Raw genomic sequence first — 14,743 nt, 5'->3', positions numbered from 1 at the left:
GGGGGGGGGTGGAAGCTGGGGGTGCCTCTGGGATAGGGCTGTGCTGGCGGCATCCCATAGTGGGCATCAAGTCCCCACAAGAGACCTGCACAGTTATAGCCCCTGGGTCCAGAGACAGCAGCTGAACTCTGGCTCCAGGGGGAAGGTGTGGGGCTGGGGGTAGTGGCTGCCAGGCTGAAAACCCAGCCCACAACAGATGCATCCTGTGGTCCTCGCCCTGCCCCCTGCCTCAGTTTCCCCACCCTTACAAGACAGCCCGTGCCCAAGCTTGCCCCAGCTGCAATGGGGCTGGGGGAGCTCAATCTGTCCAGGGGAGACTGCACCGGAGTCCCTGACCCCTTCCAGACCCAACATAAGCTGCTTCTGACCCCCCCACCCCACAACTAGGCTGAGTCACTGAGCAGCCTGGATGTGGGGGTGGCCTGGCTAGAGATCTGTGTTCTCAGCAGATAGCGGGGCCCGGGGCCAAGCTGGGTATTAATAGCCACCTACCTGGGTGCTGGGAGGGCTGTCACATGCCTCCACCCCCCTGGAAACAACAAGGAGCCACCGAGGCTCCAGGGAGGGTCACCAGAGGGTCCTGGAGGCAGCAGTGTGTTCAGGGGAAGCCAGCCCCAAGGCGCAGACAGAGGAAGGGGCAGACCTGCTACCCTAGCACTGCCACCATGGGATGTAACCAGCCTCAGGGCCCCTGGGGACCAGGGAGCTGCATGTCCAGCGCAGTGCAACTGCCTTCAGGTAGGACTCACTTACTTGCCCTGAGAGGGAGACGGGGGGAGATCTGCTTTGTGGCCTTCCCAGACAAGCCCCTAGCACTGGAGGGATTGGCATGGCCCCCACAACTCCTCCTGCTCCAGCCAGCCTAGCCTTTACACCCAGGCCCGAGTGGCTGTAGGGAGTGATGGGTTTGGAGCAGGGGAGCCCCACCCTGGGGGAGCCCCCCCGGTAGGGCAGACAGGCAACTGGGCTGCAGCCAGCAGCCCCACAGAGGGAAGGAAGCCAGGAGTTTGTACCTCAGCTGCAGAGAGGTCTGGCTGCTTTGCAACTGCAGGGCAGAGCTGGTATCTGAGGAGGGGACTGGGGGGAACTGAGGCCGGGAGCAAGGACATGCCAGTGCATGTGATTCTGAACCCAGCACTGTATGCTGACCCACACCATGGGGTCAGGCAGGAGCTGGTCCAAGGGCAAGTGCCCGCACCCCTGACAAACCTCTCACCCCAATCCCCTCCACCCATGGGCCCTGGTCTGGACATCCCCCCGAAGCACCATGGCTGCCAGTCTGCAAGGGTCCAAGCCCTCCCAGGGACATGCCCCCACATTTCCTCCCCACTCACAGTCCCTGCAGCTTGGGCTGATGGGATAGAGAGCCCCCAGCCCAGACCCAACAGCACAGAGAGCCTGCCCTGACTCTGTCCACACTAGGCTGAAGCCCCCAGAAGAGTCCAAAGAGCCTGGGGGCGGGGGGTAGAGCTGTGGATGGATCAAAACCACAACTCCCAGAGCCGCTCACCCCGCATGTGGGTCTGAGGCAGGGCAGGTGGATGCTGGGCTGGCAGTGGTTCCCTGAGCCCAGCCCCAGAGACAGGTGGGATGCCTGGGCCACTGGGCCCCTTGCATGGAGCTGCATGTTTCCCAGCCTGTCAGCCACGGCCCCTCCCAGGCTAGATGTAGGGCTCCTCCCCCTATGTTGCATCAGTGCCCAGCGTGGGAATGAATGCCGCAGCATCAGTCTTAATCCTCACTGATTGAGAATGTTTTAACACCAGGATCAGGTTCCTTCTCAGCTCCTCCAGCCACAGCAGGGAGGCAGGGGGTAGGGGGAGCTCCTGCTACCCAGCTGGAGCCCTGCTCTCCAGGCAGATGCAGCCCTGAGTAACCCCCACCTCAGCAGGGGCTGGTTCCAGGGGAGGGAAGGGGGATGGGGGGGCTCTGACCTGGGCCCATCAGGATCTCTCCAGTCAGGGATTAGGGAGCAGATGGTGGGGACGGGGGAGGGGAAGGAAGGAAGGAGTAGTACTCTGTAATGGTGTAGTTGTCTGTCATTGGAGAAGCAGAGGCTGGGCAAGATGAACCCAGGTCCTGTAAGGGTGGGGAAACTGAGGCAGGGGGTGGGACAAGGATGCCTCTGGTCCCTGCTTGCTCTTAGGGGTGATGTGTTTCATCATGTAACAGCAGGATGCTGAGCTGGGGTGGGAGCATGGGGGGCAGTACTGGGAGCTCGGGCTGCCCCATCCTGCCCGTGGGGGCAGGGCAGGTGGATGCTGGGCTGTGAGCTGGCACAGAGTGGTGCCAATGTGCCCCAGCCGCGGGGGGGACAGGGGACAGGCAGCCGTAGCAATGGGGTGATGCTGGCTGTCAGTTTACCTAACAGCTTCCGCTGGCGGGTCCCATTTCAGCTGGTCCAGGGGCCGCCAAATACCACGCAGCGCTGCAAACAGAACCAGCTGGTGAGGCGGGGCAAGGGGGGGGACAACCCCACCCCCTGGTGGGCACATTCAGCAGTGAAGGGGCCCCATGGTCTCTCCTGGCTCTGAGGAGGAGCTGCAGTGGGAACAGGCAAGCTACCACTGGGATTGTACTGGGGGTACTGTATTTCCTAGTTTATATTGTGCCCCAATTCTGCCCCTTGTTTTTGAAAGGCAGAACAAGGAATAAAGATAGAATCACAGAATCGCAGAGAAATGGGGCTGGAAGGGACCTCCAGAGGTCACACCCAATCCAACCCCCTGCCTGAGACAGGATCAGCCCTGTCCAAACTATCCCAGACTAATCCATTGTCTAAACTCTTCATAAAACTACCGTCAACCCTGACAACACAGACCTAGCACCCTAACCTGCCACAGGCAAAGCAGGGGAAGCATGGCATCTAACGTCTTGCTCCTATGAAATGTTGGCAATATACACTTAAGAGGTCCCAGATACAGTCTGTGCCCCAATACAGAGGAAGGCAAACCCCACCCCAATTCATACCAATCTGACTGGGGGGTGGGGGCGGGATTCCTTCCTGACCTCAAATTTAGCATGGTAATAAGCTAGACAAGGATGTGTTTGGACTGACTTGTATAAGAGGGCTGGACTAGCTGGGACCCTGAACAGAGGGGCAAGACTCTCTAGAGAGGAACCTCAGGCTTTTTGTCCTGGTAAGAGCACTGGCATAGCCCAGTCACCATCCCCAGCCTGGGAACGCTGACACCTGGCTGGATGGCGGCACAACAAAGAAGGATGTGGGAGTCTTGGTAGATCACAGACTCAACAGGAGTCTAGTGTCACGATGAATCACAAAACCCCATTTGCCTTTCACGTGGCTGTAATAGAAGCACCAGGTGCAAGACATGGATAGCGAATCTGTCTCTCTACTGAGCACTGGTTAGGCCTCCTCTAGAATACTGTGTGCAGTTCGGGGCTCAGCTTTCTTAGGGTGATCTCTTTTATTGGACCAACTATGTAGTTGGGACAAAGTTAGACAAGCTTCCAAATGTAAGGCTTTCTTCCTCAGGTCTCACTGTGGGGCTCCATATTTTAAAAAGAACATGGGGAAGTTAGACAGGGTCCAGAGGCAGGAGACAAGGATGATACAAGGCTTCAAAAGCAAATCTATACAAAGAGAGGCCGAAGGAGCTACACATGTTCAGCTTGTGGAAAAGGCATTTAAGAGGGGACATGATAGCAGTCTGCAAACACCTGAGGACAGCCATAAAGAAGAGGGAAAGTACCTTTTTCTCCTGCTGCGGAGAGTAAGATGTGGACCAATGGCTTGAAGCTGCAGAATAAGTTTTGATTGGAGATCAGAAAACACTTCTTCAGTGTTAGAGCAGTGAAGCAGTGGAATAGATATTTAGGGAAGGTGTGGACTCCCCATCACTGAAAGTGTTCAAGAAGAGGCTGGACAGGCATTGACCAGGGATGATCTAGGGCTAGGCACAGTGATGCCTATGCTCTACTATGGGTACTTTGCTGGTTGCCACATGGGGCCAGGAAGGATTTTTCCCCCCTGTTTCTGTTGCTACAGATGTCTAAGGCTTTTTTCACCTTTCCCAGAGGCATTCAGCTGGGGATGGTGACTGGGCTGTGTCAATGCTCTTACTGCGACTCAACCTCGGAGGGTTCTTCTGGCTAGAGGATCTTGCCTCTCTGCTCAGGGTCAGGCCAATGCTGCATTTGGAGCAAGGAAGGAATTTTACCCCCTTGTCAGACTGGTACAGACTGGGAGGGGGGCGGGTTGCCTTCCTCTATAGTGGGAGCATGGCCTCAGCCTGGGACTACCTGAGTACAGTAGAACACTCTTTGAAGGCAGGGCACTGCCAGCCCATGGCTTCACCTGGAGCAGGTTCCGGGGCTCTGCATGTCTTTCTGGAATAGGGTTGCTGTGTAGCTTTGGTAATAAGCTAGACAAGGATGTGTCTGGACTGGCTTGTATAAAAGGGCTGGACTAGCTGGGACCTCCATGGAGCACAGCCAGCACTAGTTCTATGAACTGGGTGCAGGGACTCTCCAGCCAAAGGCTGGTGAAGGAGTTTGTTTTGCAGAAGCAGCCAAAGGAATCAGACTCCTCAAAGCTGATGCTTCCCCAGCAGAGAAGCCCCAATCTGATTTCCTGTGGGAGACAAAGCTGGGTTGGGAGCTGCCAGCAGTGAGAAGGCCTACATGAAAGGAGTCCTAATTCAGAGCCAGCTGTGGAGGAACAAGCTGCCCCTATTGGTTGCCAAACCCCAGCCGCCCAGGGGGAATATGTGTCCACAGCGCTGCTGAGAGCAGGGAGAGGAACTGCCCCCACCCCAATCACCCTACCCCCTGCCAGCACCCCCTTCTCAGGGGAGCTCAGAGCTCTGTCCAGGGTGGTTGCATGGTGGTGACCTTCTGGTTTAGCACAGCTCAAGGTCTCCAGGCCAAATTTGCACGATCTGTTCCAAAAACAGGGGCAAAAAGCAGCAGCTGTTCACCTACATCTAACCAGGTGTGTTCGGGAATGGGCAGAGTCTGCACTCAGTGATGAAATCATCTGCAAATATCTGTAAAACCCTAAAAACAAAGGCAACAGGGAACTGTTCTTCACCCAGCCCCAGGGTACATGAATGAGGGAGCACCCACCAAAATGAGCAGGAGACAGATTTCAAGCGAAAAGAAAGGACTTTTGTTCTTTAGACAGCTCATGATTAACTTGTGGAATTCATCACCAGAGGCAGGGAGTATAGCCAGGCTCAAAAAGGGACTAGACAGAATAAGAGAGAATCACTGAGTCCTCAAGCAGTGGGGCTGGAAGGGACCTCCATTGGTAATCTAGTCCAAGCCCCTGCCTGAAGTAGGATCAGCCCTGTCTAAACCACCCCAGATAAATCCATCTTCTAACTCTATGTAAGACGATGGTCATCCCTGACACACCAGACATCACACCTGACACTGCCACAAGGAAACCAGGGAGACCACAGTGACCAACGTCCTGCTGCTGTAGAAGGTTGTTAACATACACTTGAGATGCCAGGCAGAGGCCGTGCCCCTCTACAAAGAATAGCAACCCCCCCACCCCCTTCTCTTGTCCACCAGTGCTCCAGACAAACCTACCGGTGCTCCAGACAAACCTTGGTTGGGTGCTCTTCCTCTAAAGTGGTGGGGATCAAGCTGAGGCATGGGTACTACAAGGGGCAGGGGCAGCTTCTGGGCCATGCCCCTCTACAGAGGAAAGCAACCTCCCCCCCCACAACAAATCCATGCCAATAATCTGACCTCTGCTTTCTGCTTGCAGTCCTCTGCCCCTGCTCCATTGGCTGCTCTTTTTTCTGTTCCTGGTCTGATCTACTATTCTGCTTTCTACTTCCTACCCTATCTTCTCTGTGCTGCCTGTCCCTTCAGCATCTGCCATGTGCCACACCCAGAAGCTGCCCCTGCCCCTTGTAGTACCCATGCCTCAGCTTGATTCCCCACTCCACACCCCCACTTTAGAGGAAGAGCACCCAACCAGGTTTGTCTGGAGCACTGGTTCTCCATCAGGCTGCTGCTCACCCTGGGGTGCCACCAGGTCCTTTGAAGGGTGCTGCCAGGTGTGAGAGATAAGCAAATAAGCACAGGCTCAGGCTTGCCCCTGCCTGGATGATTCTCTACCCCCACTTCCCGGCATCTCTGCAAGGGAGAAAGCCCTGTAATCTATACAGGAGATTTTAAATTCAGGCATCACTAAATTCACACAAGTTAAGGAGGGGCCTCGAGTCCAAAAAGGTTGAGAACCACTGACCTAGAGTGATCCATCCTCCCTGCCCTTCACCATTGTTGCTTTAGAGATGCCAGAGGAGACAGGCCCAACTCTTCCTATCGGTGAATCTATCCTCTGTGAACATGTAGCTGTATGCTATTATCAGGATTTCCCAGGCTTCTGGACTTTGCTGGTTCCACCTCCCCCTCTCCGCTTGCTGCTACATATGTCAGGGTCTTTTTAAGGCAGACAGAGTTCTTTGAGAAACTGATATCTTTTATTAGACCAACTAAATAGTTACAAAAGTTTCTCTTTCCAAGCTTTTGGGCACAAATACCCTTCTTTAGGCATAGGGAGAGTCTGCTGGTGCTTGTGTACTCTCCTGGGTGGAACAGAAGCGTAAACCAATACGCAAAATGCAGATCTATGAAAATTCAAATACATGGCAGGGAAGATCAGAGGGGATGGGAGATAATATTATAATATTATATCCCATATTATGCAAATACAGAATATTATGCAAATATGAGCTTCCCTGCCACACATTTGCATTTTCACAGACCTGCGTTTTGCATATTGGCTTATACTTCTATTCCACCCAGGAGAGCACACAAGCACCAGCAGACTCTCCCTATGCCTAAAAAAGGGTGTTTGTGCCTGAAAGCATGGAAAGAGAAATTTTTCCAACTATTTAAATGGTCTAATAAAAGATATCACAGGTACCCAAAGAACCTTGCCTGCCTATGTCCTTAGACCAACATGGCTATAACCAACACCCCCAAAAGAGTGTTTTTAAGCCTCCCTCAGAGGCACTGCATGTTGGCTGCAGCCCAGGCTGGGGATGGTGACTGGGCTGTCTGCTCGGACTCAAACCTGGAAGTTCCTGGCTAGGGGGTCTTGTCCCTCTTCTCAGGGTCAGACTGATGCCAGATTGGGGGTCAGGAAGGACTTTTACCCCTGATCAGATTCATATGGACTGGGGAGGTTTTGCTGTGGCACAAGCTGCCTACAGTTGCTCAATCTAGCCTGGACTGAGGCCAGAGCCATGGCTGGACCTGCTGGGAATGCCAGGAGAAGGCCTGGGGCCAGGGCCCCTTGGATTCCCCTCCTGCTGCCTGTCAGTGATTGTTGGGCCAGGCTGGAGCCCTGCAAGGATTCCTGTCCCCCTTGGAAAGAGCTTCAAGAGCCAGCTTCAAGGCCGCAGGAACAGGAGCCCAGCCTGGCCCAGAGACAGTGTCATGGAACACTGAGCCTCATGCCCTGCCCAGGCACCTCCTAGTGTCCGGTCCGCCTGTCCATCCCGTCGTTCCATCCCCCGCCCCCACATTGCCCCCAGTCTGGATGCCTTTTCCATTCCCCTCACAGATCAGGCTGTGCAGAGTTCACACGTGCACACACACACACATACACACGTACATGCATGCACAAGCACCCCAAAATACACATATATGCACACACAGGCACACACACACCCCCCTTCGCTAGCAGGACAGCCTGTCACACGCACAGCTGAAGGAACTGCTGAGCTGACAGGGACAGTCAGCTCCCAGCCTATATTAATAGCCCTGCAGATCTCAGCACAGATCTGCTTACAAGACAGGTGTCGGGCTGTGCCCCCCTTCATCCCTGGCTGTACGAGCTGGGTCCTGTAGGCTCCATACATCAGCTGGCCCTGGCATGGAGCCCACAGCCACATGGCTTTGCTCAGGAGGTCACAAGCTCAGGAGCTTCTGAGAGGCAAGGGAAGAAGGAATAAGCGATCCTTCTTGTATTCATATCCTGTTTCTACTACCGAGTGCAGCCCCATGAAAGGCAAGTGGGGGAAGCCAAAAGCCTCCAGCGCTGGGCACGTGCTCTCTGGGATAACCAATGCCACACACATGGTGGTGAAAACTCATAGACCCTTCCTCTCTGCAGCCAGATGCTCCCTCCCAGGGATCCAGCTGGGGCTGAGGCTGGCTACAACCCAGTTTGCAATCCAATGCCTTCCCTGGCCCACGGAAACCTAAGCAGGAATCAGGGAATCATGACAGGATCCTTTGCTCAGAGTCCACACCCCCTCCCACCCTCCACACCCCCCTTCAGCATCTGTTCAGGTACGATCCTGGGTGGGGGGGTGGAGCTGAGAGTCTCTGTGTTACCCCTGGATCAAGGCATGCTGGGATCCAGGCAATTTTGAGCTTACAGCCCAGGTCTGGGGAAAAAATACTTCCTAGTGGTTCATCCAGGATGAGTGGAAGCAACTGGGAGTAGATCAAACATGGATTAAGCCAGCACACCCATACCCCTGATGCCTGTGGCTCCCAGCCCTTCAGCAAGCAAGAGAGAAATATCTAATAACCTGGCCTCAGCTTGACCATACTTTCTCATACACCACACACACCTCTTTCTCAAAAACCACCTGTTTGAAATTTCAGTGTGCTTATATGTGAGAAACATGGTAAGAGCCACTTCTACTGGTTGTGGAAAAAAATCTGCATCTGCACGTGACTCTCAGGCTCCCTTCTCTGCTGCTGCTCAGTCACTTGCTACAAGCAAAGCTCTTTTCCTCTTCATTCTGCCTTTCAAAAGCACAGTGCATATTATATTACAGGATGTATGGTACGTGGGGGAAATAGGGCACATATCTTGCTTGAAACAGAACCATGAGGAGCCCCTCATAAAGGCAGCCATGAGATAACTGTGTTATTGGAGGTACAGGATACAGGTAGAGGGAAACCACGGAAATGTCCTCATCTCTGGAGCTGTGGCCGTGGTCATCAGTGCCCCATGCATGTAAAATTACCCATGAATCATGACCACAGAGCAGACCCCCCTGGCCCCGTAAGGGTGTGTAGAGAAGGCATCCAAGTCGCCCTCCCCACTACTCACAGGTCTCTGATCCTGCTGGGCTCACTCAAGCTATTCGGGGGGGGCAGGGGCACCAAATTAAATGAGCTGCATTAAATTGATGACTTAAAGCCTTCTGTGTTTGCTGTGGTTTTCGGCAGCACCCAGGAGGTAGAGGAAGTGCACAGCGCAGGGAGGGGATTGGAGCAGCAGGGGATCAGCATCTCAGTGCAGCTAGGTTGCAGGTGCCTGGCCTGCCACTCTGAAAGGCTGCTGATCCCTGGCTGTGTAGCCTATTTTGCACTGTCTAGAACAGCCCCACACCCTTCCAGAGTCCCACTCTGAACCCCTTCCCCTGCCCAATCTGCTGCTCTGATTTCTGCTCTGTGACCCCTGCCTGATCTACTACTTTGCTTTCTACTCCCTGCCCTATCTGTCAATACTGCCTGCACCCCCTCCCCAATCTACCACACAACATGCAGAGGCTGCCCATGCCACTCATGACATTCATGCCACAGGTTTGCCACCGCCAGCTTGGAAGGATGCAGAGAGAGGCAGTTCTTCAAGTTATTCTGAAGCTAGGCAGAAGGCAGCTCAGAGAAGCACCTTAGAGACTAACTGGCTCAGAGAGGCATGATCTTCCATAGAGGACAGCCCATTTTTATCAGATGCTAAGAACAGACTAGACCCAGGTGGCCAAGCTGCGATATGTGTGCCACGAGTGGCAATGGCAGCCTGTGTGTGTGGCATGTAGCAGATCAGGAAGGATTAGGCAGCACAGCAGCAGACAGGACAGACAGCAGAAGCAGAGCAGAAGATCAGGCAGGAAGCGGAAAGCAGAGCAGCCAATTAGGCAAGGAAAGGGACTGCAATGGCACTCAGGGAAGGTGTGGGGCTAATTTGTGGCCCACCTGCCAAATAGACTGGCCCCCACTGGACTAGACAATGGTCAACCTCAACCTTCTTAGACTCAAGGTTCCCCTAGGAAAATGCCAGCTCTTTGCTCTCATTTATTTCTTAATTATGGAAAAATACTAGAGCAATTCTACTGCCCCAAAGAACTCAGCAAGCCCACAAGAAGGCAGCCCATATTTGATGCTGTGGATTCCTACTGGAAATCTCTTGAGTTGATGTTGTGAATCGTGTAGATGTTTGCAAGAGGCAAGGCCTTCTGTGGGCAATATCTTTTATTGGACCGACATCATGGCTGGGATAAAGTTAGACAAGCTTTTGAGCACAAGGCATTCTGCATCATGCCTTGCATTTGTCTAACTTTATCTCAGCTACAAGGATGGTACAATAAAAGGTATTGCCCATAAAAATCCTTGCCTCACACCTATAGTTGGGGATGGTCCTGCTTTGAGCAGGAGGCTGGACTAGGTGACCTCCTGAGGTCTCTTCCAGTAATCATTTTTTCTATGATTTCCAATACCTGGACCATCACAACTATAGCACCCTGCTGCCAGACACTACCCAAATGAGCGTAGGTGTCTGCACACCCAATATTCCCCAGCAGCCTTAAAAGGAACTGGAGACACCTGTAGTATCTGATCACCTGTCCTCATATCTACTGTTATCTTCTGGTATGCAACACACATCTTTGCTCCCAAAACCACTTGCTGGAATCACAGGACTAGAAGAACGCATGGATTTTGCAGGGAAGAAGGCCAAGCAGAAGCAAACCCCTTGGTTTTCTACCCTATGACATCTACTGGGGGAGGGGTATGGGTTTAAAAACAAACCATGCTGGATGTAACACACCAGTTGGCCCAGTTGCTGCCTCCCAGAGAGAGGTCTGGATCCTTAACACACTGAGGGCTAAACAAAACATTGGCTCACAGGGTCTGCTGACATCCAGGGAGGCAGCTCCCATATAGCTAGGTCCTCTGAAGTTGCTAGGCTACAAGCTGCGTTAGGAGGGGAGTGTGTGCAGAGCTGCTACCACCACTGTGTGGAGGCCTCTGTACCCTCCCACCTGCTTGGCAAGGCTGTGTGGACACCCTCCATATGCAGCCTCCCCTGGGAACAGCTCCCTGGGAAGATTAGGCAGGTTGGCTGGCTGGGCAGACTGGGGCTACTAGCAGCCCCCACCCGCCCCAGGCCTCCGCAGAGCCCAGATAAGCAGATATAGGAGGCAAATGAGGGCAGGCAGGAGACAGCCGATGCAAGCTGCTGCCTGGAGCATGCACAGGCCTGGGCCGTGCCTGCAGCCGGCAGACAAGGATCTGCGGCAGAGGTTACAGGCAGGAACCAGGCGTCCTCAGCCCCACTCAGGGCATGCCCCCCTTTGTCTCACACGTGCGCACGCGCGAGTTTACCCCGCCACCCTCATCGCATCTTGTGCGCCTGCGCAAGTCCAGCCTCTTTTCTGCGTATGCGCTCCCTGATTTGATCCACTTTCCTCTGCGCATGCACCCTCTTGTTCACCGAATCCACGCAAGCGTACTGGCTCGCTCCAGCAGCCAGCGCATGCGCAGTGCGCGTCCGCTACCTCTCAGGGCGGAGCGCTCCGGCAGTGGGCCCCTCCTAGCGGGGTGGGGGGGCGGGTCACGGTCCCGGTGCGAGGGGTACGCCAACGGCTTCCTCACCTCATAGTGCTTCATGGCTCCACGCTCCGCACCTACTGCTTCTGTCTTCTGGCACCCGCCGCCTTCACGTGATCGCGCCGGACCTCACCTGGGGGGCGGAGCCTCGCCCGCCGGGCCGACAAATCCGAGGAGTCCCGGCCGAGGCTTCGCAGCCAATCAGAGTGAGCGAGGCGCAACGCCCCGCCCCAAACGTCTCCATAGGAACGGCAATGCGTGTCGACGTCCTGCCTAACAGGGAGCACGGAAGGCGGGTGGAGTGACTGGGGGACGAGCCAATCGAGTTACGGGGTGGGGGGGAATGGGGCCCGCCCACGCACGTGGTCACGGCAGGGTTTCGTGGGGGCTACCGGGGGCAGGAGGGCATGGGGGGTGCGATCCAGCGGGGCCGGGGCCCTGTGGGGGCATGGGCAGGCTGAGGAGGGGGATTTGTAGGGCTATGGGAGTAGGGTCAGGACCCAGCCCTGCAGTACTGCTTCAGACTCACCCCAGACTCAGCCGCCTGGCGGGCACGGGGGTAGGGCAGAGCCGCAGCCCCGTGACTCACGCGGTGAGGGGGGCACCACACCCTTTCCGCAGCCCCAGGAAGGCTGGGCAGGGTAGGGCAGGGCAGGGCAGGAAGCTTGGGGGAACCCAGGTCAGGCCCTGGAGCCAGCAGGGAGGGCCAGGGACCCTGACCAGGGACCCTGCTGCTGTTCCCTGATCCCCAGCATGCCCAGCCCATCCACAGCTGCATTAGGGCACCCCTGGGCGGAAGAGGCAGGGGGGTTGAGGGGCTGGCTTGCAAGGAGCTGTGAAAGTCAGGGTGGATTTGCACATTACAAACTATATCTATGCTTAAATATAACTTAAATATATATAGACTGCACAGAGACTAACTGAAGTCCAAGCAGCTGCCATCCATTCCCTTCAGGGGAGCCAGAGGGGGCTGTCAAGGCTGCAGTAGCAGCAGGCCCCTGTGGGGCAAGCCACTGGGCATTATGAAGTGCATTGTGGAAGCCCAGCCACAGCCAGGGTGTAAGGTGCTGTACAGCATTAGAGCACAAACTCCAAGACCCACCAAGCTAAGACGAGACACCAGCTGGGAACGGCTGGGGGAAGACACAGGTTCAAGCGCATGGTACTGCATGATTCGTGGGGTGCTGGAGGAACTCCGCTGCCCAGAGCAGCTGGTGTCCAGCAGGTGCAGACCCCACACAAGTCCCCAGCCCTGCCCATGCAGGCTGGGAGATTCTAGCATCTGGGGCAGGGCAGAGCTGGCACAGAGATGGGGGTCCACCTGTTGTGGGGAATCGGGGAGGGCAGGGGCCTCAGGGCACTCCTTCCCCCCCCCCCCCCCCCCCCATTGCCTTCCAGGGCCCCCGGCGCCCCCCTCCCCCCCCCCCCCCTTCCCCAATTGGCTTCCAGTGCTAGGTGCTGGGCTGCTCAGCTCACACCCCCAGCTCAGGGGTAGCGGGAATATACAGAGCCCCTGGTTGGCCCCACCCCAGCTGCTCCTGCTCTGACATGCGGAGTCCAAGCAGTGCCTGGGCAGGTCCCAACCCCCACGCTAATCCCTAGAGGAATTCTGCTGGCTCAGGTCCTGGCTGCATTTCCAGGCTAAACCTAGATCTCAGAGCATGGTAAGGTGGGGGAGGGTCAGGGCTTGTCTATAGAAATGCCCCCTGCTGCTGCACTAGACTAAAGAAAAACACCTCCTTTCTACTCCATGTAGCACCCAGCTGGAGGCAGGATGCAGCCACCTCTGGGGTGGGACAGCACTGCCTGGAAACAGGAAAGATGAACAACCCAAGCAGCAACTGGAATTGAAGCTGCTGGCCCAGCTGGAACCCAGCCAGGCCAGGCCAGCTCAGCTCCTGGCAGGGGAGAACTCTGCCACTGGTAGGACCCTCTCTGGCCTACCTGGGATCACAGCTGGGGGTGCTGGGAAGGAGAGACCATCCCTGCACCGCACCCTAGTGACTCACAGCAGGATCATTTCTCCATGGGTTCCTTCCAACTTAGCCAGGTCACAAACAGCCCTGATTTTACCCTGGGGGAAACAGAGGCATGGAGGTGGCAACGTGACGGGAGTGTATGGCAGGGAGAGAACCCAGGTGTACTGGCTCCTAGTGTGTCGTTGTTGTCATTGTCCCCCCAGCTCTCGTTCTGTCCAGCTAGACCCTGCGTTGCCCCCAGAGATGGGACAAGAACCCAGGCTTTCTGTTCCTAGCCCCCTGCCCTATCCCATTAGAGTCTACTGTCCTCCCAAGAGCTGGGAAGAGAACCCAGGCATCCTAGCTCCAGGCCCCCTGTTCTAACCACTCAAGCCCAACCTCCACCCCATCCACAGTTGTGGATAGAACATGGGCATCCTGACTCTCAGCTCTACACCATTAGAGCCCACTTCCTTTCCAGGGTTGTAATAGAACCAGGTGTCTGGGCTCCCTACTCTATTCACTAGATCCCATGCCACTCCCAGAGCTGGAAGAAAACCCAGGTGTCTGGGTTTCCAGCCCCAGCCCCTAAGAAGCCCTCTCAGTCCTGTCCACTGTGGTCCTGACCCAGACCCAAGGCCTCTGAGGGGGCATCCCTGGGGCCTTGCTAGCAGCACCCCAGAGGACAGGGGATGGGGAACTACCATTCCTCAGCAGGGCCCTGATCCCTGTATCTGGGGCTGCTCCTGGCTGGTTGCCCTGGGGCCTGGTGGTTCAGAGCCTGCTGAGCCAAAGAGAGTCTGGCACTGGGGCAGGGAGGCATGTGGATCCTGGGGAATGTGGGCCCAGCCCTGATATCAAAGCACCTTGCCCAACAGCCCAGGCATTATCCACAGCTTCCTGCCTGGGTCCTATCCACACCACAGCAGCTCTGAGGCCCCAGGAGAGTGTTGGACCCAGCAGGTGACTGTGGAGCAGCTTGTTTGCATGGCAAAAAGTTGGGGCAGGATCCAGCCCTATGTTTACCTGCTGCTCTATGAGCCACAGTTCCTGCCCAATGGCTATAAGGGCCATACTTGGGACATAGTTCCCTGTCAGTCTGCCTCCCCCTGGCACCCTCTGACCCCAGCCAGCTGCTTCGGGATCAATACACACACAGACTCTTCAGATCAGGTGCCCGAGAGCAAGTGGGGCGCAGTCAGGGGCAGATCTGGGGGGGGGGGGGGGGG

At 55.7% G+C, this 14,743-nt stretch overlaps 1 long non-coding RNA gene across 1 annotated transcript; it reads right to left on the bottom strand.

Annotated features, from left to right (window-relative positions):
- Positions 1-636: 636 nt before the first annotated feature.
- LOC112548156 lies at positions 637-11,876 on the bottom strand. The gene is made up of 3 exons (XR_003091967.1): positions 11,602-11,876; positions 2,365-2,428; positions 637-758 (listed from the first exon to the last, which is right to left on the bottom strand). It is a non-coding gene; the product is annotated as an uncharacterized LOC112548156 (long non-coding RNA).
- Between the last annotated feature and the right edge of the window lie 2,867 nt (positions 11,877-14,743).

This window comes from Alligator sinensis, unplaced genomic scaffold, assembly GCF_000455745.1.
Source record: "Alligator sinensis unplaced genomic scaffold, ASM45574v1 scaffold1892_1, whole genome shotgun sequence".
NCBI lineage: Eukaryota > Metazoa > Chordata > Crocodylia > Alligatoridae > Alligator > Alligator sinensis.
Note: the sequence above shows the minus strand (reverse complement) of the source record. Positions and strands in the feature narration are given on the sequence as shown.